Here is a 17,621-nt window from a genome sequence, read left to right on the forward strand (position 1 = left end):
TGCCGTGTTTTATGTTTTTTTTATTTCAGTAGGGCAACAAAGTATACAGAATGTTCACCCAAGATTCTCAGAACAATCCTTGTAGACCTTTAATAACTGTAATGATGCCCCACATTAACAGATACAAATGGTAAAATAAAATTGCATTTGAAAAGAGATCAACAAAAATAATAGCCTCTCTAATGATTTGTAGAAGCTCAAATCATTTATATTTGCATTTTTCAGTACACGTATTCCAGATATTATAAACAAAGCAGTAAAAGTACAATAGCCACACCTTAATGGGGAGATATATCAAATCTTTGACAGAGATTAAGGGCCTGATTCTGGTTCACTTGCAAAAGCAAATTCTATCTCTAAGTGGACAAAGCCATTCTGGTGGAATTGATGCAATAAAGAATACAGTATCTATCCTTATGTATCAATACCTATTTCCCATTAGATTGTAAGCTTGCGAGCAGGGCCCTCCTACCTTTTGACAGTCTGTAAATACTGTGTTTGTTATATCACTGTCTCCTTTTGTAAAGCGCAGCAGAATATGCTGCGCTATATATGAAACTGTTAATAAATAAATAAATAAATAAATAATTGGGCAGATGTAACAGGCCCAAAGTACCAACCAATAAACTGTCATTTTTCAAACACAGCCTGTAAAATTACAAGAACTGATTTGTTGATACTTAATCTGTCTACACTATCTCTCTCCAAGCTTTGATACATGAATCGTCCAACAGAAATTGCTTGCATGTACAGTAGGTGTTTAACAGCTAATTTCAGCAATCAAGAGCTCTGTTCTGTTTATTCTTCCCATATGTTGCAAAGTTTAGAGGGTATAACAGCCAGGGCCAGATTAACCACGGGGCGACAGGGGCGGTCGCCCCAGAGTCCCCACACATCAGGGGCCTCCACCCCACCACTGCTGCGGTGGTGGCGGGTGGGTGGCATGCAATGGGGTCCGGCAGCTTGGGGTGGGCAGGGGGTCCCTGCGACGGCTGGGAAGTCAGCGGCAGGGTCCCTCCGGCGGATGGGAAGTCAGCGGTGGGGTAGCTGCGGCAGATGGGAGGTCAGCGGCAGTCAACCTGCGGCAGATGGGAACTAGCTGCGCTAATAGTTCCCATCCACCGCAGGGACCCCGCCGCTGAATGCCCATCCGCCGCAGGGATTCCACTGCATCCCCGGCGCTGCACGGATCCCCACTGCCGGGACCCCACAATCTTATCTATATTGGATCATGGCTGCCTTTATTGGGATTCAACAAGAGTAGGATTTATGTCATTTAAATGAGTTAGATGTGAAATCCCGGCAGTCAGGATCCCAACATTACAGAACAGTAACAGAGGGATCCCAACTGTAAGATTTGAGAGACATCATGGAAAGAAGTTTAACAATATGCATAATCACAACCTTACCCTATTCCACCATTTTCACAGCCTAATCCATACCCCTCCCTCCTGTAGCCTAACCCTAACCCCCCTCCCCCCGTAGCCTAACCATAACCTCCCACACCCATGCAACCTAACTCTTCCATAGTGCCTAACCCTAACCCTCTTCTCCATCCTTACCTCTGGCATGTGTTGAAATTCTGACCACTGGGTTCCCCCTTTTGATCCATAATCTAACCTTATTCCGTTTAAACACATGTACACCAGAAGTGCATATGCGCTTGTCTCCTCTTACAAGTCTCACTCCTTACGCCAGGAGAAAGTTCCAGGGAGGACTACACCATTAATATGCAATAAGTAATTTTAATACTTAAAATTTGTCATGACAATCCTTCATTTTCACTGTACAGTATTCCAGAACAATCCTCATGTGATCAACATAAAAAAACACTTTATATTATAAAATAATAAATATTTATTTATTGCTCATCTTACATAAAACATTGTCAAGGAAAATTAGAATCGAATAAGTCAAAAGTGCATAAAAAGTCATTTCCTTCTTCTATTGGACAGTTTGGAACAGCATCTGTAGATACAAGTTGTCTGGCTGAGGTCTGGGAACAGCTGCAGATGAGGTAACAATTCTTTCATAGGGGTGGGCACTATATATATTTCAATGACAAGTTTACTAGTTTGATCCAATTAAAATATTTTCAAAAGAGAACTACATAAGTCTCAGAGGATGTTGTCAAGGTCTGGTGTCCCAGCTGAACTTTGGTCAAAGGCAATTAGATAAAGAATATTTGCAACATTATTATTACATGGTTCTCTTTTTGACATTTATTGTATAAATATCATGTGAACGTTATGAAAATGAATTGACCTGCTGGTTTTAGGATTAGTCATTGAGTAAAAATGTGAAATAGTTTTCCATGGAACTCAAAAGATAATGGGTGGGCTAGATAAATCAGCGGCCTGCCTATTACATTTAGCTAATGTGCAGGCCCCCGCATCCATCGTGATTGTCCTTCCGTCTTCATGCGGATACCTTGCCATCCACTGTGTATTGGAAGATGTCATCGTTAGTATTGGTTTTTAAACCCACCCCATGCTGGTGCAAGAGATCCATCAGGAACCAGCATCCCATGTCAGCCTGCACACTTCAAATGAGCATAGAGTTTGCCCACCACACTCTCTTGATACACCCACAGGAAGGATTTGTTACTGTATGTGCATCAGAATTGCAACCATCCAGCTGCTGCCCAGAGACAGCTATTTCACACAAGGAGCCTTGAACGGACTGATCAATCCATTTACAATTTGACTCTCCATTTGTGTTGTGTAGAATGCACAGTAAGCAATTGCTTGCTGCAATCCATGCAGTTTGCAGATATCCACATTTTCACTAATGCTAAGTACCAGGGGTTAAAGTGTGTGGAGGGAACGTAGTGAAACTAAGTTCCACCACCTCTAATCATAGGTGGAACTAGTTCCACCTCCACCACGAGGTCCTACCTCCACCACTAGTTCCACCTCCACTGTGGCTCTGCACAGTAATTCTAACAGAAAATCCCACCACACCACCCATGTCAATAAATGCAGTCAATGCTAATGTTACTGACAAGCTGCAGCCACCCCCCTTTTCTCAGGTCCTGGTGGCACAATGGTCCTCCACCTCTAGTCCACTGCTCTTGGTACTCACACATGCTGTGTCTGTCAGGAGGTGTTTGTCTCCTCCTCAGCTCCCAACAGCTTCATTTTCCAGCACAGCGTATGTGATGTCATGCTGTCACTGCCACTGAAATGAAGAGCCATTAAGAGGAGCAAGCTCTTTGCGTGCTGAAGCCAAGAGAAGGGATGCTGAAGGGACACAGAGAGGTGTAGGAGTTGCTGGTGATGATTTTTAGCAGTGTACTCCTTATTCCTTGACGTGTTCATCTCCCTTTCACCCGCTGCTTAAACTCTGTTCTGCTAAGCAAAGCAGTGGTGTGTATTCCCCCAACTCACCCCCCTCCCCTCATCATTGGACAGTTGGAGTCGTATGGTTATATGATTAAAAATGGGTAGGAAAACATTATATTTGTATACGAGAGATTCATGTATGGAAATAATATCTCATACAAACTTATATGGCCCTTTTCTACAATAGCACTGAATAGGCTTTATTATTCAAATATTTTTAACACTAGCTGACCCGCCTAGCATTGCCTGGGAAAACCTTAGGTTTTTTTTATTTCCAAAATTGCTGGACAATTTCATATTATGCTATGCCAAAGACCTAAGATTGTAATTTGTTAAAGCCTCCACCATAATGTTAGAATGTGTTTGTATTGATACTCAATGACAGCAATGAAATCAGGTATGGTGTTGTTGTTTGAAACACACCGCTCCAGACTTGATAGCTGGTGTGTGTTGATGAATTCAGGAGATTTAGCACCTATGACATACCCTCCAACATCTGAGGGTCAGAAATCGGTACAAAATCAGAAAGGGGCATGGCCACATTAAAGAGGGTGTGGCCACAACTCCATTTGTATACTTTCAATGGCACAGTTTCTAGGGTATGTACTTACAAGTGCTGAGTGCGTGGAGACCGGGGTGGGCCTTACTTACTGCACCATAATTAATTAAAAATTCACCGCTCACTGCCACTGGCCGCTCCCTTCACTGCTCCCGCCACAGAGTTGCTGCAGCAGTCTCTGACGTCTGGAGATCTGTAAAGCACATGCACTGGGCATCTCTACCAAACAGCCGGGCAGCCCCTAACTGCTGGAACAGGTCTGCGGGCCTGGCCACATGACATCATGATGCAACGCATGCTACCCGAACCGCAATGCACCACAGGGAACAGGTGTAATGGGCCAACACCCGCCGGGCCAATTCACTGATCCAGCCATCGCAAGCATTAACTGGTCCATGGATAATGTTTGGTCAATGGGCATAAGCACTGCCTGTATTTGTTTGAATGTTATGAGTGTAAGAAGTTGAAGAATAAGACTGAGATGAAGATTTGCCACATTAAAGTGTACAATTTACTCAATAAATTGTGAAAAAAATATAGGTGTACATGGAAATACAATCAAGAAGTGAAAGCAGGATTCAAATTGATAATTGTTTGGATGGGGGTGGGTTGCGAAACAAATCTATAGGCAGGGGGTGGATATTGTGGGCATAATTGGTGTTTGGGTACACCTACAGCGGGTCCCCAATCGATGGGAAATTTTCACTACAGTGTCACTATCACAGTGGGGTTCAGGTGGTCTTTTAGGGACCCCTTTACAATTCCGAAGGTCTCTTCTCCTGAAGCGTATGGTCTCCCCCTACGGTGACACTGTAGTGAAAATTTCCCATCAATTGGGGACCCCCTGAAGGTGTTCCAAACACCAATTAAGCCGACAATATCCACACCCACCACCTATATATTTGTTTTGCAACCCACCCCCATGCAAACAATTATCAATTTGAATCAAAACTTATTTTTTAATCCTTTCATTTCTTGATTGTATTTCTATGTACACCTATATTTTTTCATGATTTTTTGAGTAAATTGTACACTTCAACATGACAAATCTTCATCTCAGTCTTATTCTTCAACTTCCTACACTCATAACATTCAAACAAAGACAGGCAGCGCTCATGTCCATCGACCAACCATCAGGGCCGGCAACATAAATCTTGGGGCCCTGTACAATGTTATTTCTGGGGCCCCCCACCTAATCCCAAATCCACACAATGCTCTTCTGCATGAGCCTTAACCTTTCGCTGCTCCAGATCCTGCTTTCAGGTGCGGACTTCTCTCTTTCTCAGTCCTGCTGGCTCCGGCTGCTGCTGGCCTGTACAGGAGCCAGAGACTGAGGCTTCAGCACCAGAGGTGGGTAAGGCTGTGCACACACAGAGTAGATGGCTCTGAGCGCCAAGTGGCAGGGCCCACACACAGTAGATGGCAGTGGCACACAGTGATTCAGTCAGACTCAGCCAAAAACAGATGGTGCACAGTAGACGGCCAGCCAACAAGGGTCACTGACAAGTCAGCTAGTACAGGCAGTGGCCGTACCCAGGCATGGAAGCTCTGGGGCCCTTTATATCTCTGGGGCCCATCACACTTGTCCCCCTTGACCCCCCCTGTCGCCTGCCCTGCCAACCATTATTTATGAACCAAAAGGGTCTGGGACACCCTTAAGGCAGAGCAGCGCCTAACATCCAACTGACTAACAGGGTGAGTGCAGTGCACGCACTTTATATTTAACAACGGTGCATTGGCCAGGATAAAGATTTCTCAGTGCCGCCCGCCAGGGGAATGCAGTGACAGCCTGGAGGACTGGAGAGGCGGATATGGGGGAAAAAACAGTACATTCGGTACAGTTTTCATTTTCCGGTACAGATTGTTAAAAAACTGCAAATTCGGTACAGTTGGAGGGTATGATGCATTTTTTTGTGTGTGTGTTGTACGGTTTTTGTGTGTGTGTTGTAGTGTATGTGGGTGTGTGTGTTGTGTTTATCTGACAATGCGTAAGTGTGTGAGGTGTGCTACGTATATACAGTATGTGTATGTGTGTGTAGTGTGTTGTGTGTATCTATGCAATGTTTAAGTGTGTGTGTTGTGAGATGGTGTATCTGTGCTATGTTTAAGTGTGTGTGTGTTTTGTGTGTTTTGTACTGTTTTTTGGGTGTGTGTAGTGAATGTTGGTGTGTGATGTACTGTTGGAGGTGTGTTATGTGTGTGTGTTGTGTGTATCTGAATAGTCTGTAAGTGTGTGAGGTGCGCTACGTATATATGTGTGTGTAGTGTGCTGTGCGTATCCTGGCAATGTTTAAGTGTGTGTTCTGTGTGTTTCAGTATCCTGGCAATGTTTAAGTGTGTGTGTCCTGTGTGTTGTACTCTTTTTAGGTGTGTGTGTATTGTATGTGGGTTTGTGTTGTACTGCATGTGGTGTGGTATGTGTGTCCTGTTGTGTGTATCTGTCCAATCTGTAAGTGTGTGAGGTGCACTACATTTATATGTGTGTGTTGTGTGCTATGTGTCATAGTTGCCTACTTTTGAAATTTTGCAAAGTGCCCGATAAAGGGAGCATGTCATGCTCCACCCAAAGGGAGTGTCTAGTTCCATATATGGAGAAATTGTAAAAAGAGATTGTGAACGTGGCACCTAGAAGCGTGATTGTGTACTGCTACATTTGAGAGGAAGCTTGTAAAATGACTTATATCCAAATGTAGATGAGCCCCTAAACTTGCTAAAGTGCTGGGAAATGGTGCTGATGATTCAATATAAATGTTTCTGTCTCTCATTCCTTTTTTTCCCAAAAATGTAACAGTGTAATGTGGGCTAGGTGAAATGAGGGAGATTGCTAGACTAATGAGGGAGAGAGGGAGATTGCTGTTATTTCAGGGAGTCTCCTGCAGAATGCAGAAGGGTAGGCAACTATGCTATGTGTGCATATGTAGTGTACTGTGTGTGTGTGTACAATGTGCACATGTGTGTGGTTTGTGGTATATGTATATCCTTAATTATTCCTAATTGTTTAAAGCCTTCACCAGAATGTTAGAATGTGTCATTAATACTCAATGACAGCAATGAAATCAGGTGTGGAGTTGTGCCTTCATCATCTGTTTCCCAGATCGTCAATCTTTTTTCCAGATCATCAATCGAGCAAAATTAAACCTTGGTGTTTTTTAAATTTCTAAGTGAAATTTCTCAAAAAAACGGCTTTGAGGCGCACACCACCGGATCCAGAGGTACCTTGTTACTGAAGTTAGTGGCACTGAGTGCCACGGTGTGTCTGCAATGCGACAGACACGTACACACACACTCTTTAACTTATTATATAGATAATACAGTGGTTTAGTTTTGTATAAAATACAGAAACAATTAATATAATATAAGACTGCAACACCCATTTTGGGTCATCAAATCCAAGGATTATTCCACTTATACACAATGGAAGTAGGAGAGATCCTTGCTAAATCATTAGAACCAGTCACTGCTTATTCTACACAAGAATGTTGGGTGCGAAGCATAGATTACATTTCAATTAACAATACATGAAAATAAGACATACAGAAAAACATATGTAACAGGATTCCCACTGCAGAATGAGGAATACGGCCTTACTCTGTAATTGCATTTACAACACTATTAAAGCGTGGTGATGGGAAATATCACAAGAGGTTCCAGTCACATGCAATAATTTAGTTTTGAATTCCATACCATAGATGAAATTTAATAGGATGAGTTATTTTTAAAGCGGCAATCATTTACACTTCAAATCAAACTGGTTTTGCTGTGTAAATGATTGCCGCTTTAAAAAACTTGCGATTTCTTAACAAATCTCTCACTTTCTGAATCTCTCATCCTATTAAATGTCCCCCAATATCTGTATAAAGCCAACATGGATTGCTGACACATCAGGGATGATGTGATAAATGTTGGCAAGGTATGGTAAAGGTTCCAGAGGCACAGACTTTGTTTTGGCACAATATAGACAAATCATTCAAATCATGAAGAGTGGAGATAATATCATACTCTCATTTCTAAATATAACCAATATGACTGGAAAACAATAAAATGTGGTGGCATATTCGCTGTAGCACCAATGAATATAAGGGTCAACATGAACCAAAATCAAATAATTTTGTACCTATTATCAAATAGATCCTGCAAGGTGCATGGGTAATGGCAGCTGACACAATCACCAGGTGTAGGATTCCGGCACTGTCCATTGCGATTAACTACAAAATTGTCAGAGAAGCTTGGTCGATATCCTGAAGTATGGGAAGCTCCATATGGATGGTCCAATGGTCTAGTACACACTAATATTAATGTGTGAGCAGGTGAGTGTGTAAGCTGGATCCGATATGATTTCCCGGCGGTCGGGATCCCGGCGGTCGGAATCCCGACACTGGAATCCCGACCGCCGAAATCCCGACAAGGGGGGGACATGGATCGCCCCCCCTTGCGGGCTCGCTGCGCTCGCCACGCAGCGGGCCCGGTGCCTCGCTACGCTCGGCACGCTATTTTATTCTCCCTCTATGGGTGTCGTGGACACCCACGGAGGGAGAAAGTTTCGGGATTTCGGCGGTCGGGATTCCAGTGTCGGGATTCCGACCGCCGGGATCCCGACCGCCGGGAAATTAACCGCATCCCTGTAAGCTGTAGACACTGCAGGAGTATAGGCACTGTGGTACAGGGCATGGGGCTGCTGGAGGGACAATGGCGGTGAGCTACTGGAGTGACAGAGGCAGAGATGTGTATAAGGGGCACTACTGTTTGTATTATATTCTAGGGGCACTACTGTTGGCATTGTGTGTAAGAGACACTACTGTGTTGCATAACATGAATAAGGGGCACTACTGAGATGTAATATTAATACATCTGTGTGTCATAACGTGAATAAGGGGCACTACTATGTGGTGTAATATGAATCAGGTGCACTACATGTGTGAATAATAATGTGAATAAGATTGCGCTACTGTGTGGCATAACTTAAATTGGGGATACTGTTATGTGACCACACTCCTTTATTGTGAAAGCACTGTCTTTTAAAAAGTATGGGAGATAGGGAACAAATTTGTAGCTTGCAGGGGATTGTAGAAAACCCTAGTCCCCTAGGAGGGGGTGGGAGTAGGTAACAGTTCCACCACCTCTCCAGGACCAATTTAAGCACTGCTAGGTACACACCATATAAAAATTGTAATAGTTTCCTAACAATGGAATAATCGAACTGCTGACAGCTCTGTGTAGGGCTGCCAGCAATTCTGATATTCCCAATACTAGGGGAGAGAGCGTGGTTAAGTGGGTGTAGGATGTCCAGTTGTAAGCTTTTTGCAATATGCATGAGTCTGTGGCTGCACCTTCTTGGGGGAGTGGCTACACTTCCCTGGTAATCTTAGACCCCACCTCAGCACCCCTGGGTTTATCTGAACTGTATTCTAATTACTATTACTTTAGCCTGTAACATTATTAGGCTAAACCAATTGTAATGAGAATACTTTTTATCGTTTCATTAGAAGTAGGGATACAACTGAGACTTTAAGCACTGTCTATTAAGATGCACCTGTGCAAAACCAAGAGTTTTAAAGGAAGTCCTCTGTGCAAGTGCACACATCCATTTACATGCAAATGCAGCCAATCTCTCAGCAAAGGGGGGTAGATGTTCTCTCACGACCATTCGCAGCCTAGCGAACAGGTCTGAATAGGCCCATAGTAGGAGTATTCCTGGGGTTACTCAGGATGGCCAATAAACTAACACTGCTGAAGCCATTAAACACAGCCACTGGCTTCAGCATGCCCTCAAAATAGGGCGGGACCCCAGGTTTCTACAATGCTGACTGTTGCTGCCTCCAGCATGTCAATCATGTTGTGGTGTTTTAAACGCCACAACATGATTGACATGCTGCTGGTGTTTGGGACACACTGTGTTTAGGGCACAGGGAACGACATCACAGCCCTGGCTTTGCACATGCTCAGTGCTGCTTCTATGAATGTGCAGATCCAAAAACATCAGAGATGTGCATTAATTAACATACACCTCTGATTAGGTTCCCTGACAATCACAAAGCCACATGCATATGTGGACATGATAAATGGACAATATATAATTATATATAGCACACATTGTAGCTTAAAAAAGATTAATGACAACAGCAAATGTTTCTATGTTGTAGTGTGATGTGACACGCAGGCCATATAATAGCGATAATCACTAGTTTTAAAGATAATTTTTCAGTTTAAGGTAAAACAGCTAAAAAATGGTCAGGTTGGCTCAGCATGTATTTAAAACCTGTCCAATCCACCCGCCCTAGCTTGATTACCACCAAACCTTCCCCTCTTTAATGTTCAAATCACTATAACAGAGATATCTTTGTAAGTATAATTACAAGAACGAGAACTTGTTTCTAAAAAGGAATACAACAAAAGTCATTGAAAGATTCATATTCTACACTCTACAGGGCTATGGTGACCTAAAAACTCACAATCCGGAAAGAAGTCCCTTCTGAGAGCACAGGATAAGATAATATGCTGTATTTATCTAGCACTCTTCAAGTCAGACATTGTCAACTTGGACTCATGTTATGGTAGGGAGCAGGATATAAATTAATAAATATGTTTGAATATGAATGTAGAACTAGGTTATATCACATGAAATATAGCAGTCAAAACTGGCTTGCTCTAAATAAAGTGTGTGTGTGTGTGTGTATATATATATATATATATATATATATATATATATATAGTCTAGGATGGAGGTAGGCGGCACTCTCCGATTTTCAGTGAAGCAAAAAACTTTTATTGTGACTCCAACATGTTTCGGGCATAGCCCGTCCTCAGGGAACAGCAGCTGCTGTCCTTCCCTGTTGGAGATAGAACTCATAGAGAGAGGTACACTATACAGGGAAGGAAAACCTTTTCCTAGAATTTTATTGGTGTTCACACACTTATATACTATTAAGCATATTATACGCTCCTATTCCACTCTATAGAGATAAAGCGAAAAGTGGTTTAGAAGAACTGTTCCTTCTCCCCGATACTTATTGGAGGAGTAATATTTCGCCTATTTGAAAAAAGAATTTGTGTTGTTACCCCTGATGAAGTCGCTTTAGGCGAAACGCGTTGGGACATCTCACGGTTTTGCCGGTGACAAATTTGAAGGAAATTAAATAAACAAGAAATTGGACGAAACCCTCTGGTCTGCTTCACTGTACATTGGGATCACCATATATATGGACTTTATATATTAATACTAGGCGCCACACCACAATTACATATTTTTTTTATATATATATATATATATATATATATATATATATATATAAACAGCATCACTCTGGGACTCCAACAAGATTAAACCAGTGAATTTATTGTGTCTAAGGTGTTTCGAGACTTATGACTCATCTTCAGGACATAAAACAACAAAGTGTGCAAGTGCAATAAAAATAACAAACATAGTAGACACCGGAAGTAGAAACGATAAATTCACTGGTTTAATCTTGTTGGAGTCCCGGAGTGACACTGTTTACACAAGGTATCTGTCTAATAGAGGCGGCAGCCCCACCTGGAGCGAGCACTCGGGCAAAGTATTCCTACTGTATTATGCTATTTTGAGTGCCTGACCTGTTGGGACTATATATATATATATATATATATATATATATATATATATATATATATATATATATATATATATATATATATATATATGAAATCTTTATTGAAGACAAGCAATGTTTCAATACTTGCGTATTTTCATCAGGCTCAATATTAAAACCACTCACTCACATTTATATATCCCTCAGGTGTATGTCACGTGAGGGGGCAAGCCCTCAGACCGCCCCTCACGTGCATGCGTGCTTACAGACACCTGTGTCCTGTTGTCCCGCTTCTAGGGGCGTATACATCAGACACAGGTGCGTGAACCCATCATCTCGCTGTGTCACATAATAAATCAAAACATAAATATACATGTACCATATATATATACTACAGGCATGTGTGGAAATACATACATAATGTGCATAGTAGACACAAAACAAACCATATGAAAAATAGTGATAAGTCAATCAAAAAAGCTAAGTGAAAAAAACGTGAAAAGAGTGTTGACTCATAAGTTGGCATCCATTTACATCATATACAGTGAAAAACTGGTGATACATAGTGCACAAATGATAACTGCTCCTAAAAACCAAAGAAACAGAGAAAAACAAAACAGAGAATAAAAAATAATAATCAAAGAAATCGAAAAACGACAATTTTTTTTTAGAGTATATAAATAGATCAATTAAATCCTCTTTTGATAATGTCACTCAATATGTGACTAAAACAGGTATGGCAGTAGGAACCCTTACTGGACTCCTCATGGACTGGCCTGAGGTGTATGATGGTATGTACGACTACACCATCATACCAATACATTAATGCCTGAATATTCGTTAAGTCCATTGGGCGTTACTGTGCCCAGTTTCGCTATCCAGCGAGCTTCACATTTAAGTAATGAGAGACCACGGTTTCCCCCCCGGATGGACATTGGGATATGGTCTATCATTCGATATTTGATCGATGATAAACTATGTTTTTCCTGGAGAAAGTGTCTAGCGACAGGTTGGTCGCTAGACCCTTTAGCTAGGGCCTTCCGGATCGACGACCGGTGGGCTGTCATCCGTTCCTTGACCGGTCTCTCAGTTTTCCCTATGTATGAGAGACCGCAAGGGCAGATGATCTGATACACAGTGAATGGGGTGTTGCATGTGAGAAGGTGTCGAATAGCTATGGGTCTCCCTGTTTGGGGGTGATTAAAGGACGACCCAGGGATAAGGAAGCTGCATGTGGTACATATGCATCTAATGCATCCCATTCTACTAGATTGTCTTTCAGAGACACATGGAGAGGCATCCGATTTAACTAATATATCCCTGATGCTCTTGGATCTTTTATAGCTGGGCAAGGCAGTATGTTTAAGGCCAAGAGAAGTGTCAGCCTGTACTAGTGGGCAATGTTTGCGTACAGTCTCGGTGGTCTTGGGGCTTTGGTTGTTATAGGTGGTTACCCATGGCAACCGTGTTCCCAATGGTTCCTCCCTTTTCTTTTTAGAGAGTAATTACTCTCTAAATAGAAAAGGGAGGAACCATTGGGAACATTATTTATTATACGGAAATAAGTATTGAAACGTTGCTTGTCTTCAATAAAGATTTTCTATTTTGGATTACCCAAGTGTCCGGAGTGCTACGTCTACCCCCACAAAAGTCTACATACCTGTTGATGAGGCACCCGACCAGCTAAGCACTAAGGAAAGCTGTGCCCGGCCAAATCTACAAAGTATATATATATATATATATATATATATATATATATATATATATATATATATATATAGTTCAGAGAAAATGGTATTATTAGCTAGGACTCTGTTCATTAGCTAATAGTTTGAAGCCAATTTAGGTTAAAATAAAATTGTTATATTGTATACACCCATAAACCTTCAGGTTTTACAATATAAAAAACTATTTTTTAAAACAATATATAAGTATTGTACATGACCCAATCCATTAAAGTTTCTAGTATTGCATACACATTTCCATAGCCTTTTACATTCACTTCACTTGAACCCTTTCTTGGGACTACCCTTTCGGGTTGGGGAAGAGGAATCTTCAGTATGAGCTCTGAATCTTAAACCCAATACATTTAGGCTTTTATCAGACCTTCTCAGGGTTACCTTGAGTTCTGTGTTATTCTTGAACTCCGGGAGTGTCACACTCACTATATATTGCAGGGTCCCCAGGCTACTCTCCTCATGTCCCAGTTCCCCCTCCTTTATTTGGATTGCTGTACTTTCTGGATTGTTTCTACTGCCTTGAAAAAGGTCCATGTTAGGACTAAACATACAAACTGACCTACAAATGAAAGACAATAAGTAAAAAGAAAACAAATAAATGTTAAAAAGCATACAAGACTATGTCCATGTATAGACCCTATGATATATATTACGTATTCATTAGAGAACTACGTGTCCGCACTGCGGGCCAAGTGTTGACACTGTCATGTGTCGATCGCTGAGAACTGCTGCACCTTAACTCAACCAGAGTAGATAATAATTCTGGAATCTGTATTATACTAATTTACAAAAAACAAGCTAAACCAGCAGTGCGGACACGTAGTTCTCTAATGAATACGTAATATATATCATAGGGTCTATAGATGGACATAGTCTTGTATGCTTTTTAACATTTATTTGTTTTCTTTTTACTTATTGTCTTTCACTTGTAGGTCAGTTTGTATGTACATGCACTGTTTATTATGCACTGTCACTTTAAATGGAGATACAGTTTGATATCTCAATGCACCTGAGCACTTTGTTGCAGGATTGCACAGTTTTTAAGATTTGCATGTATATTATGTGAGGATATGTACAGCGGACCTTATATTCATAATTTTATGTTATTTCACAGATTTATGTTGTTGTCATGTGTGGTTGCCTCTCGTTCCCCCCGGTGCCGCCGACACCACAGAGAAGCTTACATATTGACAGCCACGTACTGTCAGTGGAGGGCACCGGCTTATTGCTGTATCATTCTATACCTGCATTGTTTGGAGTGCCGCCCCCTGGGACTTTTAAATATATATATATATTTATATATATATATATATATATATATATTTTTTTTTTGGTGGTACTAGCGCTGGCTTATCCTATTAGAAATCTCCAAAAAGTCTGAATCACAGTCCTGTGTTCACTCCAAATTGCACAGTCCCTTGCTTCCAGGGCGGCAGCTCCTCTCCTGTTGGTTTCTGTTCTTGGAAACCTTTTTAACAAAAATCTAAAAGATAAAGGGTGAGAGAAGCGCCTCCTAGTGCAGTATTCCAAATGTATTAGGTCTCCCTCCACCACACAGGGACACACCGGCACCCCACACTTATATTAGTACCGTTTACAGTGGTATCCCACCACTGCTTATTGAGTTGATATGATTTGATGGTCCTCCCAGGTGAGGATACTTCTCATCTAAAACTCTCCCCAGTGTTTCCTTTCGTCTAAGGCACTTATATATATATATAGGTCTCTGGTCGGTCCGGCACTCCTGCTGGGTCAGGTACAGCTGCTCCGGTGCCCCCCGCAAGGTAGATCAATACAATGGTTGGTAGGCAGTGGCACTCAGGAGTCTTTGAGGTGGTGAAGAAAAATTCTTTATTGCTTAAAACGCTGACATCTCAAGTATTATAACGTTTCGGGGTCAGACTCGCCCCGTTTTCAACTCTCACCTTAAACACGGGGCGAGTTTGACCCCAAAACGTTGGAATATTGAGATGTCAGCGTTTTAAGCAAAAAAGTATTGTTCTTCACCACCTCAAAGACTCCTGAGTGCCACTGCCTACCAACCATTGTATATATATATATATATATATATATATATATATATATATATATATAAGAAATTTATAGAAAAGACTTACCCCCCTTCTAATCACTGCTGCCCCTCCCGCTGCTCTGGGTCACCTGGCAGTGCAGCACAATGTCCATTCCCCCGTACTGCAGCTTCCTGTTTCCGGACCAGCGCCCCGAAACGTTGAAGTTTGCATTAACCCCTTCCCGACATATGACGTACATTTACGTCATATGTCGGTTGCGGGGGAATCAAGCCAGCTCACGGAGTGAGCTGGCTTGAAAGAGAGCAGGTAATGGCTGTATATTACAGCCAGGTACCTGCTCTCATGGCCACGAGCGGCGAGTTCGCCGATCGTGGCCGTTTAACCCTTTAAGCACCGCGGGCAAAGCGCCCGCAGTGCTTAAATAGCTGATCGGAGGGGGGGCGCCCCCCTCCGGCGCCGATCGGGGCCCCCCGCGGCGAGATCGGAGGGTGCCGATCGGTTGCCATGGCAGCCAGGGGTCTAATGTAGACCCCTGTGCTGGCCGTGTCAGCATTCCTATTACATCCTGCCTGAGGCAGGATGTAATAGGAAGTGCTGAAAATCACTATGTTCAGCCATAGAGCTCTATGGCTGAACCTAGTACAGGCGATCGCGCCCCCTAGTGGTCAAGTACACTAGGGGGCCTTGTAGTAAAAGTAAAAAAAAAAAAAAAAATAAGTTTAAAAAAAAAAAAAAAAAAATTAAAAGTTCAAATCACCCCCCTTTCCCCATTTCACAAATAAAAATAAATAAAAAAATAAAAAAAATAAACATATTTGGTATCGCCGCGTTCCTAAAAGTCCGATCTATTAAAATATAACATTAGTTATCCCGCACGGTTAAAGGCGTAAACGGAAAATAATTCCCAACGCCAAAACTACGTTTTTTGGTCGCATCGCCTACCCCAAAAAAAATAACTAAAAGAGATCAGAAAGTCGCCCATATCCCATAATGGTATTAATTAAAAAGTACACTTCAGCCCGCAAAAAATGAGCCCTCACCCAGGTCCGTAGGTGGAAAAATAAAAAAGTTATAAGCCGCAGAACATGGCGACGCGACGCAAATTAGAAAAACCGTAAAATTTTCTATTTTTTTTTTTTTGTGGAATTGCGTTCTTTTTCTTTTTTACCCCACATTGAATTATTTCCTGATTCCCCAGAATATTATACGGTATAGTAAATGGTACCATTAAAAATTACAACTTGTCCCGCAAAAAAAAAGCCCTCATGTGTCTATATAGCCGGAAAATTAAAAAAAGTTACGCTTATTTGAACGCGAGGAGGAAAAAAAAAAAAATTTAACAAAAAAGGCCTCGTCGGGAAGGGGTTAAACACGTATTTGCAGTGTTACTTCGTGTATCCAGTCTCAGAGTGCCGCTCGCAATATCTTTGTTGTATGCTAGTGGACCCAAGCGGCCACACCTGAAGGCACCAGAGCAAGTGAGTCCAGGGGGACAGCAGAGTGCCGGAGCCAGCACAGAATATATATATATATATATATATATATATACTAAGATACACCCTTAATATATACTGCGCATTCCCCAAAGATACCGTGTTTCACCAATACAGTCCCCAAGCTCGGCTCCTGTATTTGTATATTTGAATTTTCCAGAATTTCTAGTCTAGAAATAGAACTGGAATGATAACCATCAATTCACTCTGCTCTGTGGTCTTGTTGGAGTAGAAGTTGGAATTTTAGGTATTATAAAAATGATTGCGGAAATTCCACACAGAATTTTCGAGGCCAAGTTCCACTGGATAAATGGTCCAAGTTCCACACCCAAATGAGTAAATATTCTGCAGAATGGTTTTGAAAATCTCCAACACACTCTAAACCTCAAAATTGTCATGGTCATAAAGGGGGAATCCCTACAGTCATGAAAACTTTAAGACATGTTAAAACACATGCAAGTAGATGGATAAAAAAAAAATCTGGATTTTTTTTTTCAAAATATTATTAAAATGTCAACAAGCATTCTCAGGATGATGACATATGAGATGCCAACACTGCCAAAATGTCAACATTAGGTTTAGGCTGCTGGACAGGAGGGTTAGAGGGAGGCTAGGTTTAGGTGTGATGGTGGGGTTGAGGAGGTAGTTTAGGGTTAGGCTCTTGGCAAGAGGGCAAAGGATAGGGGTAGGTATTAGGGATAAGGGAAGAATACTAAATGAAATGCTGGAGGATCAGAAGTCTTACCTGGAAGTAACTGACCCAATGGGACACTGCTAGAGCAGCGATCAGGAGCAGGTAAGTGACCGCCTTGCCACCACAGACAATGCGGGTAATACAGACCTAATCGCACATCCGTGAATTCACACAGTGGCTGATTATCCATACAATAT

The sequence above is a fragment of the Crinia signifera genome, chromosome 5, assembly GCF_055691185.1.
Source record: "Crinia signifera chromosome 5, ASM5569118v1, whole genome shotgun sequence".
NCBI classification, from domain to species: Eukaryota; Metazoa; Chordata; class Amphibia; order Anura; family Myobatrachidae; genus Crinia; species Crinia signifera.